Raw genomic sequence first — 19,008 nt, forward strand, 5'->3', positions numbered from 1 at the left:
TGATATCTATTAGTGAAGATGAGAAAAAGAGTGGCTAGTGAGAATCCCAGAGAGATAAGCAAGAGCCAGATCAATTTTAATGAATTTTTATACAAGTTTAAGGAACATTCCCCTTGTTTTATAGATAAAGAGAAATCAATGTTGGGTGTTAGGCAAAGAGATCACATGATCATAACTTTTTACCCATGATAAAATTTGGGAAAGTAGTGGTGTATTTATCATTCAAAGTGATTTATCTTTGCTTGCATATTTTTTATTGTTTTGTTTTTAGGGTTTTAATCTTTAACATTAAACCTTGATTCTAATTGTCTTATTGTCCCATCTAAGACAGGACACAAAGTAGATAGGGAAAATGAAGAAACCATTTAAATATCTAAACAAATTCTCTTAGAAACTCATAATGGAAAGTATTGATTTATGGTTAAAGCTTTACATTAAAATAAAGAGTTTTTTTGAAAGAGGAAAGACTTTTTTGGGGCGCTTGGGTGACTCAGTCAGTTAAGCATCTGACTTTGGCTCAGGGCATGATCTCGAGTCTGTGAATTTGAGCCCTGGGTCAGGCTCTATGTTGACAGCTCAGAGCCTGGAGCCTGTTTCAGATTCTGTGTCTCCCTCTCTCTCTGACCCTCCCCCGTTCATGCTGTCTCTCCTTGTCTCAAAAATAAATAAACGTTAAAAAAAAAAAAAAGAAAGAGGAAAGATTTTTTGAAAGCTAAAATGTTAATTTGCAGAAGTACTCTGCAGGGCGCCTAGGTAGCTCAGTAGGTTAAGCATCCAACTCTTAATCTTGGCTCAGGTCATGATCTCATGGTTTGTGAGATTAAGCCCCATGTTGGGCTCTGTTCTGATAGTGCACAGCCTGCTTGGGACTCTCTCTCTCTCTCTGCTCCTCCCCTGCTTATGCTCTCTCTCTCTCAAAATAAATAAATAAACTTAAAAAAAGTACTCTGCATAATACTGTATCACATGCAACTTGGTAGAGAAAATGCAGAATAATTTAAGAGCTATTTTTATTTTTCCCCTGGCTTTTCAGAGGGGACATAATTCAGGGGGTTAAGACAGAAAAAGCTTTAGAGAAGGAAAGATGAACAATAGAATAAATCCTGGGTATAGATGCTAATAATCAGAATATTAAATGAAGGTAAACTATAAAAATTCCCTACAAGTTTAGAGTAATCTCAGAGCACCAGAATACTTGTGACTCATATCTCATGGAATATCCTGAGAATGAACCTCCTGGGGAAGTTGTGCATCTGTCTTAGTTGTGCATCTGAGAAGTGAGTAGCAATAGGTCAGTAAAGTTAAGTAGATTGAAAGATTTAAGAAGAGACCCAGCCAGTCTTATAAATCCCTATGTGACAGAAAGCAGGGAAAATAGCTAAGAGTTCCTAAGCACATTAGCATCTTCAAAATGCATGCATTTTTTCATAAAATAGGTGTTTATGATCTACTCTTATCATTATTTTTATTTTCTTGATATATATATGCATATATGCATATATATATATGCACATATGTATATATATGCATATATGTATATATGTGTCAAATGTGTATCTCTATCATTCTCTACTTATCTAAGCTAATAAAATGAAAACAAATTGCTCCTAAGAAATACGTTCCTTCTCAATATGGTTGTTAAATTATTGATTTCCTTATGGAACCACTTATATATTAATCTATTCCATGGTTTCTCAGGATGTGGAAGATGCCAATATCAGAATTAGAATCCAAACTCTAAAACTGTTGCACACCGAAATGTGAGCAGACTAACTATGAGACTCCATTATTATGCTGGTACCTTACAAGATGAATTTATGGGGCCTAGATTAATAGAGTCTGTGTAATTTTTAAGAAGAATAGACCTACTTTGCCTATGGAAGAAAGAATCCCAAAGTCAAGTTTTTGAGATTTCCAAATATTAAATCAACTGTTATTCATAGTAAAACAAACAAGCAAATGAGCAAACATCACAAGTTATACACTATGGATATCAAGAAAAACAAAAAAATAATAGGTGAGATATTGTCATTGGAGTTATGAGATATGCATTATAAAAATCAAAAAAAAAACAAACAATATTTAAATAAACAAAAATAAACTTTGGAACAAAAGAATGAATAAGTAATTAGAGCTTGTCTGAAGGGACAGGTTGATGTGACAAAAAAATCCAAAATGAGGTTTCAGAAATGATAAAATGTGCTTATTGGAATTAGAAACTCAACAGGTAGATTAAAAAATATTTTAGACATGCTGGAAAGAGAGTAAATGAACTAGAAATCAGACCTGAAGAAATGTACCAGAAAATCTGGAGCAGATAAAAGATATAAAAGACATGTTAAGAGACATAGCAGTTAAAATAATAAAGTTCAGTGTATGTTAAAAATATATATATATGTATACATATATATGTATACATATGTATACATATATATGTATACATATATATATATATGTATATACACACATAGATAGGAAAAAAAAAACTATGTAAAAGAAGAGGATAAAACTAAAAGAAAATCCACAGCTTGACTTATAGTAGAAAACACCAAAGAGAGAAAAGATGTTCAAATCAGCCAGAGGGAAAACTATTGCATTTACCAAAAAAGTTTTTAGGCAATGGAAATCAGACTTTACCTTAACTTGTATGGTTTGGATTTCATATAGTTACTGTCAAATTGAATTTAATTGTACGATACCCACCTGGTGTCACAAAATTGATGGTAGAACAGATCTACCAACATTTATGGAAAGATATTTATAATATTCAACAAAATCTTTACAAAGGTCAAAATAAAATCCATACCCTGGCTTTCTTATTTTTAATTATTAAATTTTTTAATGTTTTTATTTATTTTTGAGACAGAGAGAGAAAGCATGAGCAGGGGAGGGGCAGAGAGAAAGGGAAACACAGAATCTGAAGCAGGATCCAGGCTCCGAGCTATCAGCACAGCGTCCGAAGCAGGGCTTTAACTCATAAACTGTGAGTTCATGACCTGAGCCGAAGTTGGACGCTCAGCCAACTGAGCCACCCAGGCGCCCCACCCCGGCTTTCTTTTATGGTGAAAAAACTGTGATCTAAAAAATGTAAGTAACTTTCCTTAAATCAAATTCTTAGTAAGTAGGAGCTTGCATTAACATGAAGCTTTAAGATCAATTCCAAGACCTTTCTACTACACTCTGCTAACGTCAAAGTATGAATCAATAAATTATAGAGTATAATACATTAGTAAATGTAAATAGAACATTTTACTACTTGACTTAAAAATGACATTTTTTTTGAAAGAGTGTGTAAATGAGTGGGGAAGGTGCAAAGGGAGAGAATGAGAAGGAGAGAGAGAGAGAGATAGAGAAGAGAGTGAGAGATACACAACAGAGAGTGAGAGAGAGAAAGAATCCCAAACCTCCAAATCCAGCATGAGGCCCCACGTGGGGCTTGATCCCATGACCATGAGATCATGATCTGAGCCAAAATCAAGAGTCAAATGCTTAACTGACTGAGCCACTTAGGTGCCCCAACATTGGCATTTTAAGACTTAGAATTAGTAAAAAGTATTGGCCATAGTGAGGTTCACATCATATCTTCATATCACATCTACATGTGAGTAGATTACCGGTGAAAACATTATTACGAAGTTGTTCATAATTTTAGTGTAGTTTATAATGTATTAATCTAAGCAGTCACCTTTGGGGTATTAGAAAAATATGAATTACAGGAATACTCTACTTATTTGTAGAGAAGAGAGATGAAATAGGCCGTCAGTTTTTGAGATTCCATGACTGAGGGCAAAAATAGTATAATCTGAGACAAGATGAATCAAATATTTTTTTATGCTTGGTTGAGGGATGAAGACACTAACCTAGGACCATATTATATTGAGGTGAAGGCAAAATTATCAAGGCAGTTGATTTCAGTAGAACACTAATGTGTAAGCACAAATGTGTATTCTAATTATTATTTTTTTTTATTTTTAAACTAATACTTGTGTAATTTTTAAAAAACATCTCCACTGGTACCCTTAATAATTAAATGATAGTCTGATCTCTTTCTCTCTCTTTGTATTTTATCTTAAAAAAGAATAGAAATGAAGCTTGATTCAAAAATTCAAGAGCCAGTGTATAACCTACTTTTTAAAATAAAGCTTTGATTTAAGTCTAGAATATTTTGATTAGTTAATATCATGATATTGGAATAAAAATGAAATGGAGAGTGAGAAGGGAAAAGTGCCCATGCTAATCATAATGGAAAAAAGTAAAAACAGGTTGAATGAATTATGGTTGCTGTTGTGATGAGACATAACATTCAATCTTTAATGGAGCACACAGATAATAGGACGGTGCACTCAAACAGAAGCTTTTTGCTAAAAATTGAAGATGACATAATTATAGTTTCAGTAAAAAAAGCTGACCTTGATTCCTGGATGTGTTTATCTGAAATATTATAGGCAGCAATGCAGTAAGAAAAAAGGTGATTTAGGTCTTTAGTGTTAAAAAAAAAATTGCATTAAAAAATACACACACACACACACACACACACACAGAAACCAGTAAAACAAGTTGTAGAAAAGAAATCTCTAAATTAAATACATTTGGCCCATATTATATTTTTTCATGTTCTTGGTTATCAGAGTCTTACCTATAAGAAAGTAAAATTATTATTGAAAACCTTAAGTATTTGTTAGTTGTAGTTTTGTAGTTTCCTATAACCCACATTCTAGTTTAAGTCTAACAAGGTTTTTTTTTTTATGTTTTTTTATTTATTTTTGGGAGAGAGAGAAACAGAATCCAAAGACAGCCTCCCGGCCCTGAGCTAGCTGTCAGCACAGAGCCTGACACTGGGGTCAAACTCACAAACCGCAAGATCATTACTTGAGCCAAAGGTGGACGCTTAACCAACTGAGCCACCCAGGCGCTCCAAGTCTAGCAAATTATTTTTATCAGTTCATGGAAAGACAGGCAGTCACTAATAAATGGAGCCTTTTGAATAAAATAATCAGCTCTTCATTATAAGTCACACATAGGGATCTATGGTTTCTCTATGAGCTTTACTAACCACAAGGCCCTCTTTGAATGTATACAATTAAAATAAGGGATAAAAACAATAATTCCAAAATCTATGTGGAGCTAGATTTTACCAATAAGTGAAATACTTCATAGAAATAATATATGTGTTATAAAATTTCAAATATGTTTTCTATTTTTATATAAAATGTAAATATAAAAACTTTCTATGTTTATACATGTAGAAAATAGAATATGTTTTATGTATTTATTTTATAAAAATGCATTATGTTATATATATATTTACATGTTATATATTTAAAATAATATACCATTACATATTTATACATCTTATGTTAATATATTTATAGATATGTATATATATTATTCACGTATAAATATAATCTATAAAACAAATTTTATATCAATATAAATATATAAGACTATATATATTATATTTTGAGGGCTGTTTAATATAGGAATTATAGTATATCTTCAGGAAATATCCAACTTAAACTAAAAGTAATTTGAAAATTTGAAATTTCCATCCAATTTAAAGTATATTAATGATTCCAGAGAATGTCATAAAATCTTTAAAAGACATTTTTCATAAATTCTAAAAAAAAATGAATGTAACAACACGCAATACTGGTATTTTCCCTACCATCTAATTCTAAAATTCATTCATCTGTTAATTCACTTAGGCATTTAGGGAGACTGCCCTATTGTCCAGGCTATTTGTTGAAAGCTAGGGTGAGAGAGGTAAATTTAATTCAACACCTGCTGGGTAATTCAGAAAAGAAAATTTGAAAATTATTTACAAATATTAGTACTGAAATGATACATATCTGTAGAACGCTACAGAAGCCTGGTGCAGAGTACTACCTTCAGTCCAAAGAAGTCAGGGAAAGCTGAGACTCAGACTAATAGAACATGTGTGTATTAGGCCAAACAGGAAGAAAGTGGTTTCTGCAGGTATGAAAGGAAAGAAAACATGTAAGCTAATGATAAGTATCTAGTTAAGTCATGTTAGGTGGCTAGACAAAGCAAATGATGCCTCAGGGGTGTCAGATGGTTAAGGCATAGCTGGAGGTCTCATAAGTCAAGCTAAGATGTAACATACAATACATAGCCATCAAATAATTTTGAGCACGATTGATTTTTATTAAAAGTGCTCTTTAAAGACTATGGATGAAGAATTTAAGAGGACAAATGAGAAATTCTGAAGAAAGAGAGAAAGAAACTTTAAGAGGTTATTTTATTTATCTATGCGAGACAGTGAACTCAGGAAGTAAAAATCTCTTGAGCGAGATTAATGACATAGAAAATATATATCATGGAATATATACTTAATATGGGGCACGTAGGGGTGCCTGGGTGGCGCAGTCGGTTAAGCGTCCGACTTCAGCCAGGTCACGATCTCGCAGTCCGTGAGTTTGAGCCCCGTGTCAGGCTCTGGGCTGATGGCTCGGAGCCTGGAGCCTGTTTCCGATTCTGTGTGTCTCTCTCTCTCTCTGCCCCTCCCCCGTTCATGCTCTGTCTCTCTCTGTCCCAAAAAAAAAAAAAAAAATATGGGGCACGTGCGTGGGTCAGTCAGGTGAGTGCCCGACTTTGGCTCAGGTCATGATCTCATAGTTCGTGAGTTCAAGCCCCACATCGGGCTTGCTGCTGTCAGCACAGAGCCCACTTCAGATCCTCTGTCCCCATCTTTCTCTGCCTCTCCCCCATTTGCACTGTCTCAAAACAGAATTTTAATTAAAAAAAATTAATTTATTAAAGCACTATTAAAATTGATAAAAGAAGTAGTTAAATTATTAAAGTAAAATATTAGAAATGAAAAATTTAAAAAACGTGTATCATTACAGATGCTGTTTATGGTAAAAAGATTACAAGATAAGATTTCTGCTGATAAACTTCAACTTGTGATGAGTTAGACACACTTATCAAATCTTGGATAAAAATTTAATTTATAGGGCACTTGGGTGGCTCAGTCGGTTAGGTATTTGACTTCAGCTCATGTCATGATCTCACAGTTCATGGGTTTGAGCCCCGTGTTGGGCTCCGTGCTGACAGCTCAGAGCCTGGAGGCTGTTTCAGATTCTGTCTCCCTCACTCTCTGCCCCTTCCCCTACTCATGCTCTGTCTCCATCTCTCTCAGAAATAAACATTAAAAAAATTTAAAAATTTAATTTATCACAACTGACACGGGAAAATATAGGAAATTTTGAGTATCCTATAACTACTAAAGACATTTAAATTTAAATTTAAAATCCATTCCTCCTCCCCCCAAAAAAATTCATAATGAAGTTCAGATAGTGTCACCAGAGCTAATGTCTTTCCCTAAAATTTTAAAGAGGAAATGATAACAATCAATCATCCAGAAAAAAATAAAATAAAATAAGCAGAAATATTTTTTAAAATGTTTTAGGAGGTCAGTATATCATACAGTCCAAATGTGACACCAAATGTGACAGTACAAAATAAAATTTAACACCATGAATAGCAATGAATGTAAAATCCTCAAAAAAAATTTAGCAAACCAAAATAGTCATATAAAAACGAAAAATACATCCTCACCAACTTAATTCCAGGAATGTGTTATTTACTATTAAAAAATAATCGGGGCGTCTGGGTGGCTCAGTTGGTTAAGCTGCCAACTCTTGATTTTGGCTCAAGTCATGATATGACAGTTGGTGAGTTTGAGCCCTACCTCAGGCTCTGCACTGTTAGTACAGAGCTTGCTTGGGATTCTGTCTCTCTCCTCTCTCTGTTTTTACTCTCTCTCTCTCAAAATAAATAAATAAACATTTAAAAAGTAACCAACATATGGGGCACTTGGGTGGCTCAGTCGGTTAAGCCTCTAACTCTTGATTTCAGCTCGGGTCATTATCTCGCAGGTTCATGAGTTCAAGCCCCACATCAGGCTAAGCACTGTGAGTGCAGAGCCTGCTTGGGATTTTCTTTCTCCCTCTCTCTTTGTCCCTCCCCTGCTCATGCTCTCTCTCAGAATAAATAAATAAACTTAATGGGGCGCCTGGGTGGCTCAGTCGGTTAAGCGTCTGACTTCAGCTCAGGTCACGATCTCGCGGTCCGTGAGTTCGAGCCCTGCATCGGGCTCTGGACTGATGGTTCGGAGCCTGGAGCCTGCTTCCGATTCTGTGTCTCCCTCTCTCTCTGCCCCTCCCCCATTCATGATCTGTCTCTCTCTGTCTCAAAAATAAATAAACATTAAAAAAAATAAAAAAAAAGAATAAATAAATAAACTTAAAAAAATGTTTAAATTAAAAAAACATAATTCAATAGAGTAGAAGAAAAAAGAAGAGAGATATAAAAGATCATGTAAACATATAAAGAAGAGTATTTTATGACATTCGACATCAATTTGTTAAAAGAGACATAGAAAAACTTACACTAAACAACGTATTAAAAAAAAAAAAGTGCAAAGCTTTGTCTCTGGAGTAGAATGACCACTGTCAACATTTCTATTCAATTTTGGCCTGAAACCCAACCAGTGTAATAAGGCAAGAAATATAGGAGATGTCTACACGGAACTTATAGACACCAGTGTGAGATATTAAAGATTCAAATCAATGAAATTATTAAGTTGAACCATATAAAATAGTCTTTTAAAAGGTCATAAAAGACTAAATATGAGAACTTTAATACTTAAAGTTATAAAAATGTAAAATCTTTTAAACTACTGTTTGAATAGAATTCCATAATAACCTCAGTTATTTTTGTAGAAATTAAGTCAATTTATATACTTATTTTTAAATAGATCTGAACAAGAACAATAAAGAGAAACAGAAAGCAGAAAGACATTGATGTGTTTATGTTACTGGATATCATGACATAACATAAATTATTGTATTGAAACACTATCATACTGAACAAAAATAAACAACTATATCATATCAACAGGTAGTCCAAAATTAAAAAAAAAAAACATGTAAACATACTGCTTTATAACAAAAATAGCATTACATAGAAATAAAGAAAGTACTTTCAGTAATGATGCCGAATTATCTAAGTTTCAACAAAGGGGAAAAACAAAACATACACCCCTGTCTTGTGTATGGTTTAATTAAAAAAAATCAGTTCCAGATAGCCCATAGATATAAATTTGAAAATTAAAATAATAAATTTTCTAGAAGGTAAAATGTGAGGATAGTTTTAGAGATCTTGAGGGAAGACAATATTTCTTTAAAATGAGACCAAAAAGGGAGCTTTAAACAAACAAAAAAAAATGGACTACATTAAAGAAGAATTTCATTCATTATTAAATACCAATGTGAGAATGAAAAGTAAGCCATGGAGGGAAAGAACATAATCGTAGAACACATACCCATCAAAGAAGCTTTACCTTTAATATAGAAGGAACTATGAAATAATATGAAAAAGGCAAAATCTCAAGAGAAAAGTGATTGACAGACTTGAAATGTACTTCATAAATGATAAACAAATATAAAAATATGAAAAGTGGCACAATAGCATTAGCCATTATGGGAATGCAAATTAAAACTAATATGAGATTCTAATAGTTACCCCTTGAGAATGGTTGAAATTAATGAAATTGTGACTACAAGATGATTGGTAGCAATAACAACCATCACCTTGTGCTTATGTGGTTGACAATTAGTTAAAAACCCACTTGTTTGGCAGGGAGAGGGGACACCTGGGTGGTTCAGTTGGATCAAGTATCCAACTCTTGATCTTGGCTCAAGTCTTGATCTCAGAGTCGTGAGTTCAAGCCCCACATTGGGCTCTGCACTTGGCATGAATCCCACCCCCGCCCAAAATAAAGCCTACTTGTTTGACATTTTCTATTAAAGGTGATATGAAGTAGAAAGCTTACTACCAGGTGTATACCATAGAAAATGTATGTGCATGAGCACTAGAATGATATGTAATGAAAATGCTTAGCAAAATTATTTGTAATTAGTTCAAATAAAAACAACCAAAACATTCATCAGTAGTTTAATACAAGTAAATTTTAGCGTATCTTTAAAATAAAATACAAGAGGGGCTCCTGGGTGCCTCAGTCGATTGAGTTTCCATCTTCTGCTCAGGTCATGATCTTGCAATCTGTGAGTTCCAGCCTGGCTTCCGGAGCTGTTCTGACAGCTCAGCGCCTGAAGCCTGCTTCGGATTTTGTCTCCCTCTCTCTCTGCCCCTCCCCCATTCATGCTCTGTCTTTCTGTCTCTCAAATATAAACATTAAAAAGATGTTAAAATTCAAGAAAGGGTAAACTATATTTACACATAATCATATCATTTTATACCATCTAAAGATCTGTTGATGGTGAGACATAACACACTGGCCCTGGGATAGCTGGAGAGCAGATTTTTTAATTTACAATTCCAAATGAGAGAAAGCTGGGAAGCAGAGCCACGTAGACATTGCACCCAGAGACAGGGTAATAGCAAGCTGGATCTGTAGGGGACAGCGTCCGTCTGGCAAGTGCGGTAGGATTAACTAGGTTTTGTGGCATCTCGGAAGACTGGTTATTTTGTAAACTGTCAGCACTCTGGTACATAGGAGATGTCTCCAGTTGTGCCTGGTCCTGGTAACTGACCCTGGGCCAACTAGGATTGATGCACTGACACACAGTGATGGACTGACTCACAATGGTACAGGGCACGAGCGCCTGACGAGGGAAGTGGCTGGGTTTGGAATGTATCAGCTACTCATAAAGGGGAACTAACTGGCACAACCGGAGTCTCAAAACAGCCCTTGATTTAAGACGGTTCAACTTGAAATTTTTCAACCTTATGACCATGCAAAAGTGATAGGTTATTCAGTAGAAACCGTACTTCGAATTTTCAAGTTGGATTTTTTTTCCCTGGGTAGCAATATGCCCTGTGATACTCTGCAGTGACGCTGGGCAGCGGCATCAGCCGCGCCATCGCAAGAGTGAACAAGCCAAGCCATACACTCAGAACCCTTCTGTACCCATAGAGCCATTCTGTTTCTCACTCTCAGAACAGTATTCAATAAATTACATGAGATATTCAGCACTTTATTAAAAAACAGGTCCTATGTTAGTTGACCTTGCTCAGCTGTGGGCTAATGTAAGTGTTCTGAGCATGTTTGAGGCAGGCTAGGCTAAGCCAGGATGTTCAGCAGGTTAGGTTTAGTAAACACATTTTCAACGTAATGGTGTTTTCAACTTATGATGGGTTTATCAGGATGTAAGCCCATCATAAGTGGAGGAAGATCTGTACTGGGTCAAGACAGCATAATTAAAAAAAAATATTTTGAACATATGAATGACAAAGACTTAGCATTTAGTGAAACAAGCCAAAAGAAAACAAACTTTGTAATTCTGTGTATAGAAAGATAAATTAAACAATGCCAATGTATTGGTTTAACAGTCAATTTGGCAGTTTCCTTTGAGATCTAGAGAGCAGGTTCTGTTTGGGAATGGGCATGAGCTGGCTCTTTTGAATCCAGTAAAATTCTTTTTCTTCATCGTATAGTGGCTCACTTCTTCACAATATATTTAGCTGTACAATTTACACATGTTTGTATGTTAGTTTTATTTCAATAGAAAGCTTATACACACACATTCTAATACACATTATGTTTTTTTCTATAGCCATTAACTTATGACATTTAAATGGATTGTTAAAAAGTCTGAACTTGACTAAATAGAAGTTTTACCATCAAATAAAGTACAGGAAAATCTAATGTGCTCATGCATGAGAAATGGCTCATTCAGGAAAGCTGCTCATACATTGTCTCCCAAATGATAGGATTTATTATGAGTAATTAGGAAGAGAGTATAACAAGAAGGAAAATCCACAGGAGAGTTGGTTTTTCCCGTCAGTCCTGTATTAGATAAAGAGCATTGAAGTTTCTTATAAGATGGCCATGGTAATTATTACAGAAATCAATATTAGAAGACAAAATTAGCTAGAAATTACAAATGGAGAGCAAATGTAAAATACTTAACCAGATAAGTCATAATAACTCTTGGAAAAAATACTTTGATGGCTCATAACAGCTAAATAGCAATAATAAGCATCGTTTTAACATCTATGTTAGCATTAATCTCATTTCACCATAAATGTGACTCAGCCAAATTTAAAAAAAAGTGGCAAGTTTTGGGGATCTATTGTAGAACACGGTGACTATAGTTAATAAAGGTACTATATTGCATGCTTGAAATTTACCAAGGGAATAATTACTAAGCATTTTCACCAAAAACAAACAAACAAAAAAAAAACAAAACACACACTAACAATGAGGTGATAAACATTTTAATTAACTTGATTATAGTAATCATTTCACAATGTATACTTACAACAAATTATCACATTTTATATTTAAAATAAATTATAATTGTATTTGTCAATTATTCTCAATAAACCTGGGAAAAATTCTTTGAAACAAATAAACACAAAATTTTAATACCTATAGATAACCATCAAGGTAATTCATCAAGGTATAGAGAATTATGGTTTGTGAGGTGTCTTGTGCAGTACTCCTCATTCGACATCTAAATAGGAAGACATTATACCTATTCAACACAGGACAGTCCCGGCTATACCTGATATCCCACCATAGTCATTAATAGTAATCCTTTACCTTCTGAAAAGTGTCCTTGTGTGCACCAAAATTGTGTGGGTAGCCAAAAACAACTAAATATCCACTGGCCTTTCTGTTAATCAAGTTATTGGTAATAGCTACTTTTTAATATTCAAGAAGTTATCATTGATTTAAAGTATCAACTCATAAGTATATAGCTGATTAGAATACTTCTGATGTCACATCTTATCAGTCCTACCAGAGTTTTACGGCCACATCAGTATCAGCTGATGTCCCAAATATCATAGTAGTGATTTCTAAATTTATTTTCTATTCAAAAAACTTTGATAAATTATGCATATTGAGTAACTAACCATGTTGGATTTTAAATTACAGAAAATTATTTACTGTTTGGCATTAATTCGGTGAAGAAATACACATAAACTTCAATACTTTTTAGAACTTTTTTTTTTTTTAATGTTTTTTTATTTTTGAGACAGAGAGAGACAGAGCATGAACGGGGGAGGGTCAGAGAGAGAGGGAGACACAGAATCCGAAGCAGGCTCCAGGCTCCTAGCTGTCAGCACAGAGCCCGACGCGGGGCTCGAACTCACAGACCGTGAGATCATGACCTGAGCCAAAGTCGGATGCTCAACCGACTGAGCCACCCAGGCGCCCCTTTAGAACTCTTAAAATACAAACCAATGCCTCTGAATTAAGAGACACTTAGTGTATCTCTGTAGTGTATCTCTGAATCTTTTTTCTTTGTAATTTTTTTAAATAAAATAACATGTATGTTATAATAAATTCTCCAATCAGGTATATAGCTAGATAAGCACAAGTCTGTGAACTTGTAATTTGCCAAATGGTTTGGAACAAATATTAATTTTAATCCCTAATGTAGGTATTATAATTTGCAAAGACACCTTATAATATAATTAAAAAAGTAATTATTTTCTCATTTGCAGAAAGATTATGAAATATTTTTATGTATATATAATTGAATATCTAATTATAGGTTTATATTAAAGAGATAAGCTTCTTTGCAGCTTTGTATTTTAGCTATATTTTCTAGAAATTTAAATATTTTATATTAGTGTTAATATAATAACAATATCTCATATGGAAGTATTAAAATTTTTAATCTTGATGTATAATATCTGTATAGAGCATGTAAAAAACCTTATAATTAGATACATTGGGGTGAAAAGCTGTTATGAATATTTTTAAGCAGCGTAGACTAAACCAAAAAAAATCATTTGATTACACTTAAATACATGCCTTGCATGTTTTTGAATATGCATTGTTTTAATGTCCTTAAATAAAATCTTTGACTGTATAGCAATATTAAGGAATAGGCCTTACTGTTCGTACCACGATAAAACATTATAGTAACCTATTTGATTTGGCAGCAACCAGAAATTAAAAGACATACATTGTATGTATTTCTTTAGAAAAATTCTCAATCTTGGTTCAATTGCAAAGTGTTGGCAAAGTCTCTCTCTCAAAAAAAAAAAAAAATACAAGTGGTCATGGTTGTGTGGAGGTGATAAGCATCATGCAGAGCATGGAACCCAGAGAACACAGGCATGTCCCTTGACCCGGGGTTTTCAAAGGCCCAGTCTTTAATAATCATACCAACAGAGTCTTCAGAGCTTTTAGCCAAAACAGAAAATACATTCATGTTGTGTTTAATGCAAAATGTAACATTCCATGAAAAGGATTTAAGACAAGTGACATTTGGAGCCATTAGTATTCCAAATGACCTTCCGTGTTTATAATAAGCAGAAGGAGAAATCGGCACTGATCTGAGCTATAGACCTATTTTTATTAAAATCATTTAATTTGATTATGTATAATTCTTTTCATTGTCTAAATTTTATTTGGGGAGAACAAATTTGAGGCTAATATGAGGAGACTGGAAAAATTTCCAGATTTTGTAACTAATGGCACAATGTCGGCCAGATTTTTTTCTTTTACACTAACTTTATATGAATTTTATAAGATATTGATATATTAAGTTTTCAGGTAATAAACTTTTGTAAACAAATATTTATTTTTGAAATAAATGAAATGTATAATTACTATTTTAAATAAATCATATAACTTTACAATTATATTATTACTCCAAATAAATAAACCATATCAAATAATCTGTGATCATATACAAAGGCAATTAAATTATAACAAAAGAGGTTTATTTTGTTTGGCTGTAAAGATTTTTACTCTTACAGATTAGGTCTTCCAGAAGCCCATGATCGTGGCAAAGTTTTTGTCATTCTCACTCTTGTTAATTTTGAGCATTTATTTTGAGTATTTATTCTGCTTGGGAGATAATTTAGCTACTGGATAGTATCTGGGTCAAGAATTAACCTAGAGTTTTTCTCAGACTGTCGTCTTAGGAAAGGACAAAAGATGTTCACGTCTAGATGATTTATTATGATTTACCAGCATGGATGAAGAACAGATTAACAAATGATCTCCATGCATGGTAAACTTGGCTGTAACACTTGCTTACGAAAACAAATTTGTTCTGAGATGGGTGATGTGTTAGGGAACAAGTTTAACACAATGCAGATTTCACATTTGCTTATCTATTGTTTCATCTGTGGGAAATAAGGAATATGTTCAAAACTGCACATAACTGAATTTATATAGACACACACAACCCAAGCATCCTTTACAACCATAGGTTTACAACATGTGTTATGCTACATACATCATCTTACAATTTAACACATGTAAAATTGTTTTTATTAGTGTTTTCTCTTTTTAAAATGTGTGTTACTAAGTTTTCTAGCGTCTTGATCAATAAACATTGTATATGTATATGTATATGTGCATATATGTAATAAGCCCATTAGCTCTCTTATGCTAATGCACAGTTTTGAATAAAAACACATATTTTGTGTTATAGCAGAACTGACTGTACTATATTTTTATAGAAGACCAGGGCACATAGGGTGAATGATTCCAAAAAGTTTAGTAATAGAATTAGGAAATAATATTGATAAAATAAATAAAGAAATCAAAGTCTTTGTTTACTAAAAAATCCAAGAAAAAAATATATATGAATGATATGATATATATGTAGTATATAAAATATGTATACATATTTTAAACTTAGTTACTTCCCTGCTTGTGAAACTAGAGAAAAAAACCAATACTTCTCTTTTATATTAACAACAACAAAATGTTAAAATATTTACTCAGTTCAGAATGTATACATGCTAATTGACATAGTGATATTTGGGCCATATGTTGTAAGCAATGAAAGAATTATAAGTATAGACTATGTAATGATTAAGGTTTATAAAAATAGGACATAATTTTTGAAGTTTCAGTATTTTACAAAACATTATTGCTTAATTTAAATGTTGAGTCAATATATTGTACATCTGTAACTAATATTGCACTGTGTATTATCTAACTAGAAGTTAAATAAAACCTTAGTGGTGTCTTGGTGGCTCAATTCAGTCAAGTGTCTGACTCTTGATTTCAGCTCAGGTCATGATATAGAGCCTGCTTAAGATTCTCTCTCTCTAATCTCTCCCTCTACACTCATGAGCTCTCTCTCTCTCTCAAACATAAATAAATAAATTAATTAATTAATTAATTAATTAATTAAAAAGTAAATAACATTTTCAATTACAACAGTCATGATAACAAAAACACATTTATGTAACTAATTTCATAAATCGACGGTTGGTTACTTGGCCTAGGAGTAAATATTTTCAGCTTTGCAAGTTATATATGATCTCTGTCATAACTACTCAACTCTGATATTAGGGAGAAAGCAGCCATAGATACTGTGTAAACAAATGGGCCTGACTGCATTCAATAAAATTTTACTGATAAAAACAGACATTCAGAATGGATTTCAGTACACTGAAAGCTAATTCATAGCAAATCATTTACACTGTTACAAATGTGATCGTTACTAATATTTGAATAGATCATTGAAATTATAAAATCCTATTATATAAAGTTTCTAATTCAATCCCCCATCAAATCTCCAACAGTTGTATATTATTATCAATAAATACTAGATAGAGAAATTGTGTTTTGATGAGATTAAATAATTTGGTTAAATATTATTAAAATTAATAGCTATGATCAAAACCAAAACCAGATTTTTAACTAATTATTACTGTGAATACTATGATATGGAGCTTTCAGTGTGTTGGAAAAGGAAGAATTATATAATTTCCTAGGGGAAAATTAAATATTCTTCTCACTTAAGTTCTAAATTATATTCAGATGGTGATTTCAGTAGGGGAAATTGAGCATTAATATACATAACTAGTGTTCAAATACCAGATAACAGGATTTATCTGATAAAGTATATACAAGTTCCCTGTAATATTCAAAATATAAAGTAAGTATTCAAACAAAATAGCTATTGTTTTAAACTTTGTTAGAACTTTTGAGAATAAAGTACTCAAGGAAAAAATTTACTTGTCAACCCTGAGATATGGCTCTTAAGATGCAATCCAACTAAAAAAATCCAATGACTAAAATAACCAAATACACCATTGCCTAATTTTATTTTTCTGAAAATAAATATCTAAAATATTATTTAAAATTATCTGTCCAAAAATGTACTTTAACTAGCTGTTTATTTTCTTGGTGAGGCTATTTATAAACAACAATAAAAGACTGATTCTAAGTGTATCATTTAATCTGTAGCTCTAACATTTTTATAATGTTCACTATACCATATTCAGAATATTGATGACTGGGGTTGTTGTTAGGTGAGCCATTCACTTAATCCATGAGTATAAACATAGCATGTGATATGATTTAACTTATTAGGGACCTTTGCCATGCAGCATCCCCATTGGAATTTCTAAAGCACATGTCAATCAATATACAAATGAAATATTTTTCAATATTACACTTGATGCTTGATATATAGTCCATAAGAGTTAGATTTTCATATTGATATTGTCTGATCATTTGTTTTATTAATTTTGTAACATCAAATAATCTTGTTGTTCAATATCTTCACTTAATGTTCAATGATCAATCATTTCAAATATATTTTCTTATAATTATGTTGAATATATTTTACATTTTGAAGTAGCAACTTTTCATTATTTTTTTAAATGTTTATTTTATTTATTTTGAGAGATAGAGTACAAACAGGGAAGGGGCAGAGAGAGAGGACAGACAGAATCCCAAGCAGGCTCCACACCCAGTGCAGAGATCAACATGGGACTCCAATACCATGAAGTAAGCTCATGACCTGAGCCAAAATCAAGAGAAGGTGGCTTAACCAACTGAGCCAGTAGGCACCCAAGCAACATTTTACTCTTATATATATGTGTGTGTGTATATACACATATATATGTGTATGTGTGTGTATATACACATATATATGTATATGTTTATATGTATATGTATATGTATATGTATATGTATATGTATATGTATATGTATGAAAGTGTTGATTTCCTTCACGGACATTGCAAACAGATTAAACATTTTTTTTTTCTTTTTTTAATCTATTAAGAATAGCAGTGAATCAAAAAACACTTTTACAACCTATGTGATAAAATATTTTTGCCAATATAAGAATGAACATTACATTTTATTTAATGTAGAGTATTAGCATAGAATAGTGTTCAAAGATTAAAGTGAAGGCATAAAATGTCTTTTATGACAAGAGGTAAGGAAAATTGGAAAACAAGATGAAGGGACAAGGAGAGTGGGCCTGGAGAGGGAGCTATTTTCTTCCAATGATCATACCCAGCTGTAGCTAAGCAGGGAGTGAGTGTGGGATTTGGAAATTTGGTTCAAACCAAATTTGAACCCAGGGGCAAGTTAGGTTATCCTCGGCTTAGTACTTCTTTATTCTCTTAGGTTTTTAGTGCACCTTTGTTAAAGCTCCAGTAAGGACTTAGATGGACTTTTGGCAAGTTTTCTAGAAAGGGAATTACTCTGTCCAGAAACCAAATTAGGGCTGAGGGAATGCATGATTTACAGAAGGAAATTATAATTAACAAGAAAGGTTTTAAAAGAACAATGAAGAATTCAGAAGCAGCCAAAGATTCTGTGCATCAGTACTAGGGAAAAGTAACAGCAAACTGGTAGAGTTTGTTGAGCTATCAATATTACTAGGGGATTCCCAAAACTTATTGAGGAAGGAACCGAAGGGCACCACGTGAGATATCTGTTTATATGTGCATGAAGGAGGATCTCAGGATCAGCATGTTTTATTATTAAAGAGTCTTTGACACGACACAGCTAATTATTTATATTCTAAATGTACAGTCAAAATGTTAAATTTTAAATTATTTTTGATACATATATCTTGAAAGCAAACATTTTTCTAAGGTAGCTGTGACTTAAATTGTTCTCATTCAACAATACACTTTTTGTTTCCTTAATACTCTCACAGATGCTAGTCTCTATTGCTATTGTGTAGCCATAGGACAGTGTTTGGCCAGTAGAATGTTGATGGAAGTAATATA

Source organism: Neofelis nebulosa, chromosome 3, assembly GCF_028018385.1.
Source record: "Neofelis nebulosa isolate mNeoNeb1 chromosome 3, mNeoNeb1.pri, whole genome shotgun sequence".
In the NCBI taxonomy this organism is placed as follows: Eukaryota; Metazoa; Chordata; class Mammalia; order Carnivora; family Felidae; genus Neofelis; species Neofelis nebulosa.